Raw genomic sequence first — 21,376 nt, 5'->3', positions numbered from 1 at the left:
CTCCTTCCAGAAATTCAATTACACATCATTTTCATCACGGTCCACATTACTCTTACCTGTTTTTTCCATTATTTTTTCTCTCTGTGCTTCTGCTTGGGTGTTTTCTGTTGGCCTATTTTCCAATTCTAAAGAAAACGCAGAGCCTCCAGATCATGCTATCTTCCATCAGAAAGGCTTTCCTCCTGCTAATAGCAAGAACAGCTATTAGGGGGATTAATCATCTCAAGCCAATCAGGAATGCTGCTGAGTTGCAGCTGTGAAGAAGTTTTGGTAAAACTCAATGTAGTTCTGCTTGGCCCTGTTCCTAGGGCATGGCTCCCCAGGGTTTTCAACTGTAAACTTGGTAGGATTTTGATTTCCCAAATCTGAATGACTGAAGGAGGTTCAGTTCTGCCCTTCAGAAGTTTATCACTTGGTTCTTTAGCTTCCTGACCCACACAACTTCAAATGTGGCAAATGTCATCAAGGAACCTTCTATGTGTCTGACACTCCTCAAGTCTGCAATTTTGCTACTTCAATCCAAACAAACAAAAAAAAAAGTCGAATCCTGTTGGTTTCTCTGCTTCTCAGGAAGGGCCTTCTGCTACTCTGCTACAGGTCTAGCCTAGATTTTCAGCCTCAAGGGGCACCCAGATTTACTAAGTATCCCAGACGAAAAGTATCTCCAGATCAATTCACCACTCCTTCTAGGGATTTTATTATCCTTGCATATTTTATTTTGGGGTCTGCTCCCCAGAGCAGCCTTTGTTTCCTAAGCATCACAAGACTATGTGATATTTCACTCTACCTTTCAGAAGCTTTCAACCTAGCTCTTTAATCTCCTACCTAGCTTCAGAGTTCAGCAGTTGTCTTGTGGGAAAACCTGGCCATGTATTTGAGATCCCTATAGTCTCAAATTTTGTCAGTCCAGCTTCACATAACCACTAAAGTTTTTATTTTCCCAAGAAGTAGTCCTCAGCCTGGGCCAAGTTTTAATCCTTAGCCCATGCCCAGAATTATCAAATGCTCTCACGGGAGAAAATAGCTCCTAATCATCCATGTCCCTCTCTGAAATTGTAGCCTGTCTTGTCCTCATAGCTCCCATAGCTCTTTGTGGCTTTAAAATAATACATTTCAGAATTTATCCAGGTTTTTCTAATTGTTTTCAGCAGAAGCATTGCCCTAATGCAACCTACTACATCACACGTAGAAGTGGAAATCTACTTAAATCTCTCAACAGGCTTTGCTGCTTCCATTCTGGCCATACCATAGGCTCTTTGCCACCCAGAAGCAGGAGGATCCATTTAAATCACAAATCAGGTTACATATCTTATTATTACACTTATACAAAAATCCAAACTCCTTATTTTGTCTTACATCTCTCATTACACTTATACTAAAATCCAAACTTCTTATTTTGCCTTCAAGGCCTTTTATGTTCTTGATGTGATATCTCTCTGGCCCATTCTCCTAACTCCCTCCTTGTTCGAGGTAGTCCAGAATCACTGGCCTTCCGAGTATTCCTCAAGCATGCTAATCAGAAATCTGCTCTCCCTTATTCCATCCCATGCCAGAATACAAGCTCTATGAGACAATGGACTCTGTCTACCTTTTTCGACCGCCTTATTCTCAGCACCTAAAATAGTGCCTGGCCATATTGTAGATGCTAGATAAGTATTTACTTAATAAATAAATGAATATAATTGAATAAAATGGAAGTTGTCTGGCTAAAATATAACTGGAGTTGTGAAGCCCTGATTAACAACCTCCCCCTTTGCAGACTATGATAGCCTAGATAATTGAGAACTGATTACATAATTTAAAATTTTTGTTGTTGTTGTTGTTGTTGTTGTTGTTGTTGTTGTTGAGACAGAGTCTCGCTTTGTCACCCAGGCTGGAGTGCAGTGGCCGGATCTCAGCTCACTGCAAGCTCCGCCTCCCGGGTTTGCGCCATTCTCCTGCCTCAGCCTCCCGAGTAGCTGGGACTACAGGCGCCCGCCACCTCGCCCGGCTAGGTTTTTGTATTTTTTTTTTTTAGTAGAGACGGGGTTTCACCGTGTTGAAACTTTGAAACATGTCCAAAGCCACTTGGGGTTCCAAGGATCACAGGTTAAAAGTAAAAGGTGTCGCCAAGAATCCTTCCCGTTCTAACATTTTAGTCAAAACACCATATTAAAGGAAAGCTAAAGCTGAATATTCCAGCAGGTCTATTCCACTCACACATACATATATATTTATTTGTGGTATATACGTATTTGATACAAAATATGACACACGCACATGATTTTTCATGACGAGTACAGGTAGACTGTTAGAGACAGAGTAATTCCTCTTCAAATTAGCCTTTAGGAAATGTTTGTGTGTATGTGTATATATATATATACACATACACACATATATACACACACAGATAAATATCTATATATACACAACATGCTATTTTTGCCTTTAATATTCAACTTTTTAATTATTAGGACATATATTTGTCTTGCCTATATATTCATACATATATATTTATTTTTGGTATACATACATACGCACATATATTTATCTCTGTATATATATATTTATACCACTATTTTATATATATTATATATATACATATATATAACATATATACACACATATATAATATATATACACACATATGTACCTATTCCACTGGTACATACATATGTATTTGGGTGTATATGTGTGTGTGTGTGCGTATGTCTGTGTTTGTGTGTATATATATATCTGTGTGTGTATATATACACACACACACAAATAAATACATATGTATGTACCAGTGGAATAGGTGCGTGAGTGTGTGTGTATATGTGTGTGTGTGTATATATTTATACCACTTTATATATATATATACACACACACAGAGATAAATATGTGTGTATATGTATACCAAAAATAAACACATATGTATGAATATATATAGGCAAGAAAAATATATGTCTTAATAATTAAAAAGCTGAATATTAAAGGCAAAAATAGCAATGACTATGCACTTACTTTGATTCTGCAACTTATTTCCTAGTGTAACTTTCTCATTTCAGTGACAGGCTTTGGGAACCTAATCAAAATTTGTTCTAGGCTTCCCTCAGAACAAAAAATAAAGATAGTCTTCTTCAGAATGCTTCAGACTCTAGACAACAAACTATGCTTGTGGCAATTTCATATGTGCGTAGCTTAAATTCTTGCAGTTTTGCAGCTTGGGTTTAAGATCTTAGGCACACAGAGTTATACAATTTTCATTTGTAGGTGAAAAAGAAAAAATAAAATACGATGTTGTCACTGACCTATGCTCTCCCTTCCCTGAAGATGAAAAAGAACTTCATGCTCATGGAACTTCACAAAAGTAATGACTACTTAAGGTCCAAACAACTCTAGTCCTTGGAAAGAACTGCATTTCATCAAAAGAGGTTATTAGTAATCACTCATACAGACCTGGTATTTTCTTCCCACCTCTACGAAAAAGTATCAATTTGTTTTCTGTCTCTGGGCAGCTTCCTATCATTTCTCAAGACAAGATTTCCCTGAAATACCAGCTTAGCAGGCACAAGGGTTGTGAGGTATACCTGTGGTACCTATCCCTTTTCACTGCAAAACGTATCTTTCATGATTCCCTTGACACACGTAGTGATGGTTTGGTTTGGTTTGGTTTGGTTTGGTTTGCTTAAGTAAGATAGCATACAAAGAATTAGTCATTACAAAGACAAAACTTAATGGACCGAAATCTTAAAATGTGCAATTGTTACCTTAGACTCTGGCAAAATTATTTTGAGACAACCTAAATTCATGACCCAAAGGCAAATTCTCCTGTGGGTGAAATAATATGGATTTTCTCTGGTGTTATTCTTAGCTCACTACATTAGCATCATCAGATATTATCTTACCACCAATCATAGGCCACAGCTGATGCTCAGTCTACAATCAAAAGAAAAATTCAAAATAATTTGAGATTTACGCAAGTTCTACTTCCTTTTTGCAATTAAGCTTGATGTATTTTTAACTCCCAAGTATCCATGTTAAACATAGGTAGTTACCAAATAACAAACTACCTGAGAATTGTTCATGACTATTACAGCTAGACTCTTAGAAATGGAATAAGTTCGCTTCAAATTAGCCTTTAAAATGTAGATACTAAAAATGCTTCTTACTTTGGAGATTGAAATTGAAAATATTTTTGTCTCTAGATACTTGAGCCTGACGACTAAACAAACAAAAACTGCTACTTCTCGCCTCACAGGCTTAGCTTGTAATTCAGAAGTTTCAAATGGCGGCCAGCAGACCAAATCCAAAATATAAATGAGTTTTATTTGACCCACGCAGTGATTTTCAAATTTTTAATTTTAAAATTTAATTTTAAAAATCAAGAAATTTCGCTTTAAAAATGCAAATGTCAGGCCAGGCTCAGTGGCATAGGCCTGTAATCCCAGCTCTTTGGGAGGCTGAGGTGGGAGGATCCCTGGAGCCCATGAGTTTGAGACCAGTCTGGGCAACATGGCAAAACCCCATCTCTAAAAAATACAAGAATTAGCCAGGTGTGGTGGCGTGCTCCTCTGGTTCCAGTTCGTTGGGAAGCTGAGGTGGGAAGGATCACTTGAGTCCAGCAGGTTGAGTCTGCAGTGAGCCATGATCATGCCACTGCACTTCAGCCTGGTAGTAGAGCAAGATCCTGTCTCAAAAAAAACAAAAAAAACCCAGATGTCCAGTGTCTTTTGCTGTGCCTTGCACAAAGCATCAGGTGAAGGGGGTAAGTCGGGCTGGTTCCCAACTCACATTCCGTTGCTAAGCCATGTTCACAAGGCCTGCACTCATTTGCCAAGCCTGGACTATAATCCCTAAGGGGAAAGAGTGACTTTTTCTAATTTGCACAAATGTGCTATATGGTCTAACAACATCTCATCCCTAGGTCTGCATTCATCATTCACACCTCATTAGTAGAAATCACCTGGAATATTTAAACAAAGCATGTAAGCTTGAATTTACTACACTCCTCACCACCCCCTGTTATTACTCTCCTGCTTCACTATATTATACCTGTTATCTCTGTAGATATTTGAGTTTCCAACTTTTGGTTAGGATAAAAAAAATAATACTTCTAATTTATTCATCTAAATTATGTAAGTTTAAATTCACTTTGCAGATGTAGGTTGATGATGCCAATGCAAACTCTCAGCAAGCTGGCTTTTCAATCAGATAGATCTGGGTAGCTATCCAACAGGGGGAAAGTTATGAGACCTGTCTGTGTATCAATTTCCTTATCTGTAAAATTAGACTAACATTACCTGCTGGGTTTGTAGTGCAGATTGAATGAAATGACATGTGACAAAATATTTAGTGTATACTAAGTACTCAAAACATGTAATTTCATGTTAATTGTTGAAATGACATCAACTTGCTAATCCTGAAGTAGAAACCTTGTCAATTATTTCTAAAATCATAAATATTCATTCAAATGTATTAGACTATAAGCTGCATGAAGGCAGGTACCATGTCTACCTTTCATTAGTCTCTCCCCAACACTGGCACACAGTAGGAACTTTAAATTTATTAGTATAATAAACAAATAAAATTACTTTCCAGTCTGCACTGGAAATTGGGAAATGAGCAAGATCCTTCTCCCTCTCTAATCCAGGCATACTTTTCCAACATGAGTCAGATAATACAATTAAAATAGGAGTCTATAACAGAGACTAATGATAGATGCACTTGAACAGTGTAAACGAGATTAAACATTTGCCTTGTGTTGACATACCTGTCCTGGACAATTAAACATCATAATATCATAATGCATTAAATCCAAAAACAAAGAAAGCCCAGTCATTCTCCCTACCAAATACATGCATTAAAGTCTATTAATGTGGAAATCTCAGTTGCTCTCATTTGATCTTCACACATTATATGAATGTATCAAATTACCACATGTAACCCCAAAATATGTCCATCTATTATGTAGTATTTTTTAAATGTTTTAAATGAAAGCATTCATTCAAGGCATGAGATCCAAAAAACAAATATAAAAGAGCTGCAGACTGTCAGTTTTCAAGTGGTTCCAGGAAGACTTTTAGCATGATAGATGGCTGGAAGTTTTACTTAAAGGTAGAAAGTTTTAGAAACTAAGCATGTCCCACAGGTCGTCAATAAAATAGTGAGCTAACGGCAGAGCTCAGTGGCTCTCTGACACTTTCCCCTCTTTAAAAAAAAAAATAAATTAAAAACTGATACATCCCAGAAGACTAATTTGTTCAATTGTTTCCTGTCTGCAGAAATATGCCAAGACTTTGGCAGGGTTTTCACAGTGGAGGAAACAAGGTAGTCGACACCTTCTAGTTAGCCAACTTGGATCTAAAATGTAAAGGCAAGTGAGATTTGTTTTCCTTAAATCTTTCTTTAAGACAGCATATCAGTCTCATTCACCCTCCCACTAACTTTCCTTGAAAACACTCAAGACTGGTACAATAGACTTTAGTGATCAAGGTTCCTCCTTTTTATATTAGTACAACTGGAAAGTGTGACACTACCTCTATGTGTGTAATGTAGCACAAAGGTATGCTCACTGAGGCATACAACCAGAATGTGTCAGTTCAGAGGAGGAAAAGTCCTCTCATCCCTGGCAAAACATTTTACACTAAAAACTATAACTATTTCCAATGCAAGATTTACTAAGTGATATACCTGGGGGACAAGTGACTTCATGTTCCAATAAACACCTTATTGCATGGGGTCTAATTTGATATACCCACTTTTTAAAGGATAAGGAATTTTTTAGCTGTTCAAAATCTAGGCAATTTGTGACCGTATATTCCCTAACATAGCAGATTCCGTTGGATTCACTTTTATCACCGAGATCTTATGCTGTTGAAAAAAAAATGTATGAGATGCTGCTACTTTGATACATAAATGTTTTGTTTTTAAAGAAACAGAGATATTTTTCTATATCTACCAGTGAAAAGAAAGGCGATTTTTCTGTTTCTACCAGTGAAAAGGCTATGAGCAGAGCTGCCATTCGTTGACTCTTGTTACTTGAGTAGGTGCCTGTAAAGGGCCAGGTGGTGTTTATGCAGATGACTGAGCAAGTTCCAATGTGTTCTTCCTTTTGGATAAAACATTAGTGTATCAGATGTGACAAATCAGATGTTCATCTTCCGCACTTCTGCATTATTTTACATTGAGAATTAGATGATGTGCTGGCTTAGCTTTTTGCTTTTTTTTTTTTCTTGAGAATAAGTTCATAAATAAAGTTTTCTCTACACTCTGCATAATCATAGTCTCACAGAATAGCTAACTGGCTAGTTAATATGATAATTACACCTATATCTGTCTTACAGTGTGCGAGAGATAAAGCACATGCTCTGGGATAACAAAAACACACCATTCATACACTCTAGGAGCTATTTAACATATCATCCATTCCTACACTCTTGTTGTCAAGGGAAAATGTGGTCTTCCCATAAACATTTTGAGATGAAGCATCTGACACTCCAGTGTCCAACCAGGAAATTAGCATTTACTGAGCACCAAAATGAAAGGCTCAAAACAAACTTCTACTTCCATTCCAAAGGGATACCTGAAGTAGACTTTATGTTTAAATTAAATTTTTAAAGAGCCTGAAAATAATTTTTAAATATTCAGATAACATTCCCATCTATAGAATCAGCAGGAATCTTGCACCCATTTACCATTCCCATGCTTTCAGATCACTCTAACTCCCCTTGGCTGCTCTCCAGAAAAGATTTTCCCAAGAAAAGACATTTGGAGGTTCCCTGTGAACACATATTTCTAATAAAGACAACTGAAAAATGTATGCTGCTTTGTGTATTTTATTTTAACTTTTTAGAGACAGGTTTCACTATGTTGCCCAGTCTGGCCTCAAACTCCTGGGCTCAAGTCATTCCCCTGCCTCAGTCTCCTGAGTAGCTGGGACTACAAGCACATGCCACCACGCCTGGGTTGGTATCTTTATATTGAGAGCTTCTATTATGAACAAGGATAGCACTCTGTCACTAGTGAGAAACTAACAGAAGGCGGCAAGTGAATGGTGTGAGGTTTCCTAAAAGTTCTATTAATGCTCTTGACTCATGCATCCTTTCAAAAAATGTTTATTTTCTGTCATATGCAGTCAAGATAAGACCTTTCCAGAAGGGAACACTGAGGGAGGAGATATAAATGCCATTTTTTTCACTTCTCTCATCTCCAAACCTCTGCCACATGATCATTTTCAAAGTTTAATCTCTTCTACCTCCTGAATATCTCTAATGTACTCTCACTCCCCTTTCCACTGATATGGATTTTGACCCTCTTCATCTGTCAGAAATATTACTAGAGCCTCCATTTTCCGATTCATTCTATTCACTAACAGTTATGGAATTCCATAATCAATTGTGGGGCATGCTATAAATAGTTTGCTCCTGATCAAAAAACTACAAAGTTTGTAAAAAGACTTTACCAGTGCAGGAATTGAGTGAAAAACCTATAATTTGCTCTGTACAAGGTTTGGAAGAAACTTTCCCAATGTGGAAATTGAGTGGAAATGATATAAAGAGGCTGGATTTAAACCTAGGTCTATCTGACTGCCGAATCAGTACTATATCCACTAGACCACACTGCTATTGTTTTTTGAACTTCAGCTGTGAATTCAACACTCAGGTGGACACATTGCATGCATCAAATTTAATTCTAATAGAGCTTTGTATGGTCTCATAGCATCTTCTTTATACCTTCCTTATAGCACATTTATGATATAATTTATAATATAGTTGTTATCCACGTACAGTGTATTTTCCCCTACTCTCCACGATATTGGTTCCTTTAAGGCAGGGAAGATAATATTCACCTTAATATCCCCTCAGAACCTAAAAAAGTGCCTTATATATGCTAACCATTCAACAAATTATGACTGAATAAATAAATCCATAATGGCCTTGGGTAATTCAAGAGCTGTTTCAGAATTATCATCATAAATACACTCAATATTATAACATTGACAAAATCAGTGAGAAAATAGAGAATATTGGAATAACTAACTGCCTTAGAATGTTATATTAATTTGTATTGCTGCATAACAAAATACTACACAATTAGCTTCTTAAAACCATCTACATTTATTAATCTTCAGTTTCTATGGGCAGGAGTCCTGACATGGCTTACCTATGTCCTTTGCTCAAATCTCACAAGGCTGCTACAGTCTAGGTGTCAGCCAGGCTGTGTGCCTTTCTGGAGTTCACATGGTTATTGGCAGAATTTAGTTCCTTGTTGCTTTCATAGGGCTGAGGTCCCCACTTTCTTTCTGGTTATCAACTGAAAGCCAATCTTAGCTCCTAGAGGCCCTGCAGTTCCTTGCACTGTGGCCCCCTCACACATGACAGTTTACTTCTTTAAGGCCAGTAGAATAATCTGCTAAAACTGAGTCCTGTATAATCAAAGGAGTGATTATCCCATCACCTTTGCTGTCTAATATAACCTAATGAAGGGAGTCACTGGCTCATCATATTTACAGGTCCTTACCAATGCTCGAGAGGAGGCAATTCTACAGGGCACATACACCAGGGAATGTTGAAGGCCATTTTAGAATTCTACTCATCATTGTGGGGTCCCCAGAAGCAGATCCTGGGACAAGAATTGATGTGAAAGTTATTTATTAAGAAGTTTTCCAAGGAAAAACCAGTAAAGGAATGGAGAAGTGGGCAGCAAATAAAAAAAAAGGAAGCAAGGATGCCAATATCTAGCAAGTTCCCATGGGAGCTAAATTTAGCTCAATTCTACAGTGAAACTCAACAGTTTGGGTTATGTCTAAGGGTTGCAAAGATGAGGGGTAAGGACACTTGAATATTACACTCCTGTCCCTATCAGGTATTGGTATCAGGGCTATCTCCAGAGCATATAAATTCCCACTTCAGGCATCCACAAACAAACTCACAGCCATAGCCTACACTCAACTTTCTCACAAGGCAATGCAGATGCTAGCTGTCAGGAATGAAAACTTCTGGGAGTCAAAATAAACAAAAATGATTAAGGGATTTAAGAAAATAATAGTGGGGCATTGACATTATCTGCTACATGAACTTTTTGTAAAAGTGTGTAAATATCACAGTGAAAGTTACATCATTTTGTTGTAAAAAATATATATAAATGTAATTAAATATTAAATAAATATGCAAACTTCTGGTTTTAATAACATGGCAGGCTGAGTTAACATTGACCCCCCCACACACATTCACACTATAGCCATATAGAAATGCTGAATAAATTAACTGGCAACCAATGAGTGAGGAAAGATCAGGAAAGGAGGAAGTTGAAAGAGATTCTTTAAATCTCTGTATGAAGCCTTGAGCTATCCTCAACCTGAATATGTGTAAAGTCTACCAGACTCAGACAGCAAAAGCTCTGAGACCTGAACTGTAGTATACATCACATATGGAAGCATGTAAGCCCATAAGCTTATGAAAGCACATAAGCTATGAAAACCAGAATAGCACAGCAAAGTCTGTGAAAACTAAACTGACATTGGAACCAAGCCCAACTAGACCAAGTCAGAACTTACAATGTAAATCCAAGGTTGATTTCTTGCTTTTAAAGAAACAAAGCCAGTCTCCAAAAGGATTTAATAAAGCCCAAACTCATAACACAGTATTCAAAATATCTAACACACAATTCAATATTACTTGATGTAAAGAATCACTAAGAAAATCTAAACAACTGAAAGGAAAGGGCAATCAACAGACATCAACATTGAGATGATCCAAATGTGGAATTATCAAACAAAAATCAGTTATGACAGCTAGTATAAACATGCCACAAGAAGTAAGGGCAAATAATCTAGAAACAAATGGAACTATAGTCTCAGGAAAGAAATAGAAGTTACAGAATGAAAACTTTAAAAAATCTACAACTGAAATATACAATAAAAAAGTTTAAAATTCACCAAAGGGACTTGACTCAAAGGCCAATGAAAGAAGAAAGTCAATGAACATGAAGACAGATTAGTAGAAATTATTCAATCTGAACAATGAAAGGGAAAAAATGGTCAAAAAATAAACAGAGCCTCAGAGACCAGTGAGATAATATCAAAGGTCTATCATTTATCACACTGGAGTTATAGAAGGAGAGGGAAAAAAAAGAATAGTGCAGAAAAGTATTTGAATAAATAATGGCTGAAAATTCCACAAATTTGGTGAAAGACATAAATTTACAGATCTGAAGAATCTCAGCAACCACAAACTGGATAAACATAAAGAAAACCACACCTAGGTATATCATAGTGAAACTCCTAGAAATCAAAGATAAAGTTTTAAAATCTTGAAATTAACAGGAAAAATTACATTACATATGGAGGAGGAAGAATTTCAATTACTGCAGCTTTCTTATTGGAAACTATGGAGTCCAGAAGACAGCAGTATAACATTATTTTCAAGTACTGAAAGAAATAATTATCAGCCTAATCCTGTATCAAAAATATCCATCAGAATGAAGGCAAAATAAGGACATTCTTGAATGAAGGAAATACGTCACCAGGAGATGTGCTTTGAAAGAAATGCTAAATAAAGGTTTACAAGTGGAAGGAAGGCAATAACAGAAGGAAACTTGGAAGGTCAGTAACGAGGAAAGAGCAACATAAATTGTAAATATCCCGGTAAATAAATTACAGTATTATTTGCCTCTTAAGTTTGTTATAATATGCATGATTGCTGAAAGCAAAAATTATAACGCTATTTCAAAATAGGTTGATGTGATACATATGACAACCACATCAAAAATGGGGAAGTGTAAACTGTCCTAAAATCTCTTCATTTTACCTAAAGTGGTAAGTATTAATTCTAAGTAGATTGTGTAAAGTTTGATATGTATATTGTAAGCCCTGGAATAATCACTAGAAGAAAAACTATACCAAGAGATATACTAAAATAAATACTGCAGATAAACGAGAATGGAATTCTAAATGTTCAAACAAATCAAAAGAAGGCAAGAAATGAAAAACAAAGATAAGAAAAACAAAATGGATGGACAGAAAACTAATAAAATAGTAGCCTTAAATCCAACCATACAAATAAGTACATTAAATGTCTGTGGTCTAAACACACTGATTAAATAAGAAAGAGATTATCAGATGAGATTTGAAAAAGAAAAAGTCAACTATCAGCTGTCTAAAAGAAATCCATTTCACACAATGGTGAAAAACAAACCAAAAAAAAAAAAGGCCAAAAATCACAGAATGAAATAGCATATACTAGGAAAATACTAATAAAAGAAATGCTGGTGTAGATGTATTAATATTGGACAAATTCAGAATCATGAAAATTACCAGTGACAAAGAGGGAATTTACATAATGATAAAAGACTCAATTCACCAAGAAGGTGTAACAATTTTAAACATCCGTGCACCTAACAATACAGCTATAAAGCACATGAAGCAAAAGCTTAATAAAATGAAAAATACACACAGAGAAACCCACAATTATAGTTGGTGACTTCAACTTACCTCTATCAGTAATTAATAGAATAAGCAGACAGAAATGCAGCAAAAATGTAGGAAGTTTGAATATTATCAACTAACTTAACCGAATTGACATCTATAGACTACTCCATCCAACACAATAGAATATACATTCATTTCAAATGCCTTTGGAATATTCTGTAAGTTGGACCACATTCTTAAATTTTAAAGAATTAAACTTATTCAAACTATCTGCTGTGGTCATAATAGAATTAAACTAGAAGACAATTAGAAAAATATATCATTTCCCCCAGATATTGGAATTGAAACAATGCACAATTAAATAATAAAAAAAAAAGACCCAAGGGAAATTCAAAAACACTTTGAACTGAATGAAAAATAAAAATACAACATATCAAAATTTGTGAGATATAGTTAAAACCGTGCTTAAAGGGAAATTTATGGTATTAAATGTGTAGATCAGAAAATAAGAAAGGTCTCAAATTAATGCTTTAAGCTTCCACCAAAAGAAACTAGAAATGAAGAGTAAATGAACTCAAAGAAAGGAAAGAAATAACAAAGAGAGAAAGATCAATTACACTGAGAAGAGAATAACAAAAGAGAAAATCAATGAAACCAAAAGCTGTTACTTCAGAAACATTAAAACATACATAAAACTGGCCAGGTTCATTAAGAAAGACAGAAGGCACAAATTACAAACACCAGGAACGAAGCAGGAGATAACACTTCAAAACCCACAGACATTAAAGAATAATGAAGGAATATTACCAAAAAAAAAAAACTCTATTCATATAATAAATCTGACAGCCTAGATGAAATGGAACAATTCTTTGAAAGACATTATCAAAACTCACTCAAAATATAAATAGATAACTAAGGGGTCCTATATTTATTAAATAAATTAAATTCATAGCTAAAATATTTCCAATAAAACAAACTCTAGAACTAGAGGGTTTCACACATGAAGTCTACCAAATATTTAAGAAAAAATTAACACTGGTTCCACACAATCTTTTCCAGAAAAAGGAATGCTTTCCAGCTCATTTTATGAAAACATCACTACCCTGACCCCTAAACCAGACAAAGACAATACAAGAAAAGAAAGCTACAGATCAATATCCCTCATGAATACAGATGTAAAAATTATTCAACAAAATTTTAACAAATCAAATTTTATCAATATATTTAAAAAAACACATCACAACTCAGTGGGGTTTATTGCAGAAATGAAAGGCTAATTTACTATTTGAGAAACATTCAGTGTGAATCACCATATTACAGACTAAACAAACAAAAAAAAGCTACACGATCATATAGGCAGATACAGAAAAAGCATGTGAGACAATTCAACATTCATTCATGATATTTTAATTATTAAATAAAAAAACCTCTTAGCAAACTAAGAAGAGAATGGATCTTCTTCAATCTGATAGGGAGCATATACAAAAAGCCTATAGCTAACACCATACCTAACGGTGAAAGACCAAAAGCTTTCCTCCTATGACTGAGAAATAAGCAAGAATATCCAGTCTCACCACTTCTATTCAATATTGTTCTGGAAGTCTTAACAAGCACAATAAGATAAGATAAACAAATAAAAGACTTTTAAATTAGAAAACAAGAAATAAAACTATCATTCAAGATAACATGTGTATCTACATGGAAAATCCCAAGGAACAAGGGACCCCAACCCACAGGGCCACTAACAGGTACCATCCATGGCCTGTTAAGAACCGGGCTGTATAGCAGGAGGTGAGCATCTGCAAGGGAGAATTACTGCCTGAGCTCCGCCTCCTGTCAGATTAGCGGTGGCATTAGATTCTCATAGGAGCAGGAGCCCTATTGTGAACTGCACACACCAGGGATCTAGGTTGCGAGCTCCTTATGAAAGTCTAACTAATGCCTAATGATCTGAGATAGAAAAGTTTCATCCAGAAACCACACCCCCATGCCCATCCATGAAAAAATTGTCTTCCATGAAACCAGTCCCTGGTGCCAAAACAGTTGGGGACTGATACTGAGGAATCTACCAAATGCTCTTAAAGCAGCAAGTACACTTCACAAGGTCACAGAATACAAGGTTAACATACAAAAATCAATCATTTTTGTATATACTAGCAATGAACAACTGAAAACCGAAATTTTTAAAAGGTACCATTTACAACAGCCTCCTAAAAAATAAAATACACATAGATCTATATGCTGAAGACTATGAAATACTCATGAAAGAAGGCCTAAGTAAATAGAGAGGCACTCCATTTTCATGGATTAGAATATTCAATATAAATAAGATGTCAGTTTTCCCCAAAGTAATCTAGATTTAACACAATAGCAATTAAAATCCCAAAGAGATATTTTGCAGATATAGATAAGCCTGTTCTAAAATTTGTATGGAAAAGTAAAGAAACTTCAACAGTTAAAACGATTTTGAAAAAGAACGAACCAAGTTGGATGACTCACATTACCCAACAGTAAAATGTAAGATAAAACTATATCAATCAAGATTGGTAAAAGGTGAAAGGACAGACACATAGATCAATGAAACGTTATAAAAAGTTCACAAATACATCCACATAATTATGGTTGGTTGATTTTTAATAAGGATGGAAAGGAAATTCAATGGAGAAAGGGTGATCTTTTCAACAAATGATGCTTAGAACAATTGGATATCATCTGCAAAAAACCTGAACTTCAGCCTTAACCTAATACCACACACAAACGTTAGCTCAAAATGTATCAGAGGCTTAAGTGCAAAATAGAAAAATATGAAACTCAGAAAAGAAATGTAAACATCTTCATGACCTTGGGTTAATCAAAGAGTCTTCTGATAAGACACCAAGTGATCAATCCATTATAAAAGAAGAATTTATAAATTGGACTTCATCAAAATTAAAATATATTGTTCTATGAAGAAAATCATAAAGAGAATGAGAAGACAAATCGTAGATTGCAAAAAAAAAAAAAAAATCTGTAAATCACATACCTGATAAAGGATTTGTTTCCAGAATACATTTTAAAAACTCACAAAACTTGGCAAAAAGAAAACAATCAACTTCATTTTTAAAATGGGAAAAAGATATGAAGAAAAATCTGAATGTCTAATAAACACATGAAAAGAAATTGATATCATTAGGAATTATGGAAACACAATTTAAAACCACAATGAGATACCAATTAGGCGTTATGGAAACACAATGAAAAACCACAAAGAGATACCATTACACACTTATTAGAATGGCTAAAAAGAAAACAAAAAAACAAAAAACAATACCAAGTGCTGACAAGGACACAGAGCAACTGGCACTCTCATAGATTCCTGAGAGGAATGCAATATGGTCCAGCCACTTTGGAAAACAGCCTGGCAGTTTCTTATAAAATTAAACCTACACTTACCATATGACCCAACAATCCCACATCCATCTGTTGTACTCAGCTATTTTTAGGGTATTCATCCTAGAGAAATGAAAACTTATGTTCACACAAAAACCTGTACATGGATGTTTAGAGCAGCATGGTTGCCGCAAGTAGAAACCTGCCAAAGAAAGCTGTCCTGCCTAGGGCTCTCTCTCCTCCATGGGGAAGGTCTGCATCCAGTGACTAACCAATGTGAGGGCCTTGGCCTCCTTGCTTTAAGACAGGCAATTTTGCACAGGCATCCCAGTTTCAGGACTCTCTGTAAGATCAGTTGAAATGTCTATTGTGACTGAATCATAGTTCAACTTTTCCCTTAATCCAATTATTCTTCCCTCACCATTCACAGGTATGTCTCCCAAAACACCCGCCAAAAAAAACTTCCACACACAAATCTCAGAGTCTCAGAGATTGTTTAATGAGGAACCCAATTCGTGACATGGTAAAATTAAGTTTACCTCAAGTAAGGGAAAGATAAGAATGGGATTTGGGACAAGAATAAGAAAAAGTTAAGCTAATATTGGTGTTTGTTATTTTTATAACTGTTTTAACTCTATGCATGTCTTCAGCAGACACTCTGATATATGCTATAGTAATTCAAGCCATATATCTCTGACAATTATGTAGTAATTCCAAAAATTCATAAAATATGTAGGTAATAATCTGGCCTAGGGGCAAGGCAGGAACCTTTAAATATTGAAATGCCAGATGAAACAGTCTATTGTACTCAGCTATTTTTTTCTCTGAAAGTCACTTGTAAAAAAATTTATATATATATATATATATACACACACACACACACACACACACACACACACACACACACACACATATTTAAAGTTTAGGCCAGACTTAGTGGTTCACACCTGTAATCCCAACACTTTGGGAGGTCATGGCAGGAGGATCTCTTGAGCCCAGGAGTTCAAGACCAGCCTGGCCAACATAGTGAGACTCCCACCTTTACAAAAAATAAAATAAAATAAATAAGCCAGACATGGTGGTGCATACCTGTAGTCCCAGCCACTCAGGAGGCTGAGGTGGGTGCATCTCTTGAGCCCAGATGACTGAAGCTGCAGTGAGTTGTGATCACACCACTGCACTGCACTCCAACCTGGGCAACAGAGCAAGACCCTGTCTCAAAACATACATACACTATACACACACATATATATATATATGGTTTAGGAAACAAACTTTAGTTCTGGAACAAAAACAAATAGTAAAAAAAGAATATTTTCACAAGACCAAAAGGATAAAGATTTTTCTAACATAAGACTTCCTTTTCATTGGGGCTTTTACAGCAATTTGAAAGAATAATACTATCAAAAAGAAGTATACATTGTATTTCCCATATATTATCTCATGTTATTAATTAAATGTTTTTAGTTATGAATCCCCATATTGCATGGCCACAACATAAAAATGAGCCTTGATTTTACTGTTTTGGCTACTTTAAATATCACTTCAGACCATCCAAATTAGGATGGCAAGCCAAGAAACTGGTGAGAAAAAACTGCTATCTCACAACCTTATGGTATTTGAAGAAGCTGTTAGCCATGGGAATCATCAAGGGACAAATTCACCCCCTGCCTCTGTGCCCGACTCACAGATTCTAAACTAGCTGAGGACACTTTAAAAAGTCTGCTTCATGAGAAAGTTCTTTTTCTCCTTCTTATGTGTGCACGTGCACACATAGAGACACACTCACGTTGCTTCAAGTTCACAGGCCTGCAGCAGAATGGGCCTGGAGAAAGGAGATGATCTCTAAAAGGCTATATATAAAAGTTGTCAAAAAAAAAAGAAACTGCCCACAAGGACTGAACTTCCAGGAGTGCAGATACAGTGAGGGACAGATTAGCTAAAATTCTGTGTTTGCAGAATAGATTAAACATCAAAAAGAAAAGCAGAGACCCCAAAAAAATTCTCTTTACAGTAAGACTTTTTGTTTAGTTCTTATTTTTAATGCTTTCCCACAGAGAATAGAATATGAAACCAAGAAGCCCAATCTTAACTGAGAGAGAGAACATTAAAGGGCATAAGAAAGAGAATTGAAGATTTATTCAATGGACAAAAGATTGAAGAGCTTTGGTGGGTTTTGTGGTTTTTTTTTTTTTTTTTTCTAGAGGATGACTTAAACTACAGCAGCCTGAGGGAAAGAGTAAAAAGTCTTGGATAATGGCTAAGACTGCTAAGAAATCTTGGGCCACAAAAGAGGAATTGCTCTGCAGTGGCAGCCAGAGGCAGTTTCAAGGATTGCCATCTGCTTCCTAGGATTGGAGCTACTTCAGCAATTGTTTCTACGCCTATGTTCAAAAACCAAGGCAATGTCACCAACGAGATTTGGATTATCCCAGGAAACCAGAACATTTGGGTCTGCCAGCACTAGGTAAATGACTACCATGTAAATAAAGCATACTCTGTCCAGATTTGCTTGTCTTGCTAAGGAAACAAAAGCCACATCTCTTGCTTTCAAGAAGTTTGCTACCCTATAGAGGAGAAAAAAAAAACATCTATATGGGTTAACATACAATTTTTAAAAGGCATAAATGTATGTCTACAATTAACTGTTGTTGTATAAAATGTAAGAGCTAAGTACTTGAGGGAGATAAGAGAAAGCAAGGATGGAACAGTTATTCCAATCAGACTATGACCAGAATCAGGTTTAAGAACAATGGATAAATGTTTCCCAGGAGACATAAGTTGTACACATTTGTCTTGAAAGTGGTAGGCGTCATGGTTCTATGGAAAAGAATAAGAAGAAGATATAACACAAAAAAAATTGTCACTGAGCCAGGCATGATAGCACATACCTGTAGTCTCAGCTATTCAGAGACAGGTGGAAGGATGCTGTGGTTCTATGGAAAAGAATAAGAGGAAGATATAACACAAAAAAAAATATTGTCACTTAGCCAGGCATGGTGATCCACATCTGTAGTCTCAGCTACTCAGAAACTGAGGTGGGAGGATCACTTGGGCCCAGGAGGCAGAGGTTGTAGTGAGCCGAGATAGTGCCACTGTACTCCAGCCTGGGTGACAGAGCAAGACTCTGTCTCAAAAATATGTATATATATTGTTACCTTCTAGAGTTCCAAGGTAGAGATAAGGAGAGTGTGCTTGAAATTTGCATTGCTAACACATTTCCTAAGATGTATCAAAGAAAAAAAAGTGCAGTTAAAATGGGAGTCAGTGAGAGGTTTAGCAGTTTTCATTTGGTAAATGAATTAAAGAATTAATTGAAAAGGGGCAGCGTTAGGTGGAATTCAGGTGAATCAGTTAAAACTGTCAAGAACCATGAAGAGTCTAAGATTTTACCTTACTTGCAAGCTGACGAGTTAGCCTGCAAAAGTCATAAGATCCTGTATCAGAGATAAAGGGTTTAATTACTCAGGACCCAGCAGGCCACATGAACATCATTTTTGCTTTAGCTACACTTCCCACCCAAGTGCCATGGGGGTGATGCAGAAAGGGCCCCGTGTATACTGCACATGCAGTAGGTTTGCATCACAACTGAGAAATGCTGAACTTACAAAACCTGAATCTTTTATAATGGGCAGTAAGCAAACCTGTCTGACCTTGCTCCAGAAGAAGACATTATTTTATTATACAGGACAGTAAGCAAACCTACATCCTTGAAAAGATGATCCAGAACAAAAAGACACTTGTTTCTGCTCACCAGATAGAAAAAAAATGCAAGAGACCTATGGAGAATTTTCTCCAAACAAGTGGAGGATAGAAAGGCCTACAGAATGAGTGCATGTAAAAACAATAATTAAGAGATGAAGGACTATCACAGGGCAGTACATACAATAAATGAGGGGAAAACAATATAGCTTAAGTAGGTGAGAAAAAGTCAAGCAAAACTATTCTGAATTAGTTATTTGTTGCTGCATAATAAAATTACCCCCAGAGCTTAGTGGTTTAAAACAATAAAAAATTATTTTCTCACATAGTTTCATAGGTCGGGAATCTGAGAGCAACTTACCTGGGTAGTTCTGGTTCAGTTCTCTCATGAGGTTGCAGTCTAGAAGTTGGCTGGGATTACAGTTATCTGAAGGCTTGACTGGGACTAGCAGATCCACTTTTAAGCCAATCATTCATTCACAGGCCTGGCAAGGTGATGCTGGGTGTTGTTAGGAAGCTTCAGTTGTTGACCATGTAGACCTCGGAATAGGGCTGTGTGAGCGTCCTCTGACATGCAAGCTGGCTTCCCACAGAGCAAATGATCCAACAAGAGAGATCAAAGAAGAAGTCACAATGCCTTTTATGATCTAGTCTCAGAAGACTTCCTCTCACTCCTGCCATATTTTATTCATTAGAAACAAGTCACTAAGTCAAGCTCACACTCAAAAGAAGGGAAATTAAGCTTCACATGCTGAAGGATGGAATATCAAAGACTTTGTGGATATATTTTAAAACCACTACACAGTCCAAGTTTAAGCATCTGGCATGATGATGGAGAATGTTATCGATAAGCAAAAAGTGCTATCACTATTAGTGAGACTGTAGTTGAAACAAGAGACAGGTCCTAGAGTAGAGTTAGAAGAGATGACATAATACACCCAAGTTGCAAAATTTCTGTATAGGCATACCTCAAACCTGTGGGTTTGGTTCCAGACCACTGCAATAAAGAGAATATTGCAATAAAGCAAGTAACACAAATATTTTGGTGTTCTGGTGCATATGAAAGTTATGTTTATGCTATACTGTAGTCTATTCAGTGTGTAATAGCATTATGTCTAAAAAACAATATATATACGTTAATTTTAAAATATTTTATTTCTAAAAATGCTAATGATCACCTGAGCTGTCAGCAAGTCATAATCTTTTTGCTGAGGATCTTGACTCAATGTTGATGGCTGCTGACTGATCGGGTGGTGGTCACTGAAGGTTAAGGTAGCAGTTGAAAATGTATATATATATGTTGAGACAGGGTCTCACGTTGTCACCCAGGCTTGAGTGTAGTGTTATGATCTGGGCTTACTGAAGCCTTTGCCTCCCAGGCTTAAGCCATCCTCCTACCTCAGCCTCCCAAGTAGCTGGGACTATAGGCACGCACCACCACGCCTGGCTAATTTTCATATCTTTTTCATAGAGATGGGATTTCACCTTGTTGTCCAGGCTGGTCTCAAACTCCTGAGCTCAAGCAATCCACCCATCTTGGCCTCCCAAAGTGCTGGGATTATAGGCATAAGCCACTGCACCCAGCTGCTGTAAGAATATTTTTAAATAAGACAACAATGAAGTTTGTCGCATCAATTGACTTCTCCCATTATGAAAAGTTTCTCTGTAGCATGTGATGCTGTTTGACAGCACTCTATTTATAACAGAACTTCTTTTAAAACTGGAATCTGGCTGGGCATGGTGGCTCATGCCTGTAATCACAGCAGCACTTTGGGAGACCAAGGTGGGTGGATTGCTTGAGTCCAGGAGTTCAAGAGCAGCCTGGGCAACATGACGAAACTCTAGAAACAACAACATCAACAAATACATATATATATATATACACACACACACACAATTTTTAAGTGTTTTATT

The 21,376-nt window shown here is 36.4% G+C and overlaps 1 long non-coding RNA gene across 1 annotated transcript in view; it reads right to left on the bottom strand.

The window, feature by feature from the left end:
- The window catches only part of LOC105482835 (uncharacterized), a 326,837-nt gene extending 306,165 nt beyond the window's left edge, over positions 1-20,672 (bottom strand). The window contains exon 1 of the long non-coding RNA XR_987916.2: positions 19,824-20,672. This is a non-coding gene — a long non-coding RNA (uncharacterized lncRNA). The remainder of the gene's footprint in view (positions 1-19,823) is intronic.
- Between the last annotated feature and the right edge of the window lie 704 nt (positions 20,673-21,376).

This window comes from Macaca nemestrina, chromosome 1, assembly GCF_043159975.1.
Source record: "Macaca nemestrina isolate mMacNem1 chromosome 1, mMacNem.hap1, whole genome shotgun sequence".
NCBI classification, from domain to species: domain Eukaryota; kingdom Metazoa; phylum Chordata; class Mammalia; order Primates; family Cercopithecidae; genus Macaca; species Macaca nemestrina.
Note: the sequence above shows the minus strand (reverse complement) of the source record. Positions and strands in the feature narration are given on the sequence as shown.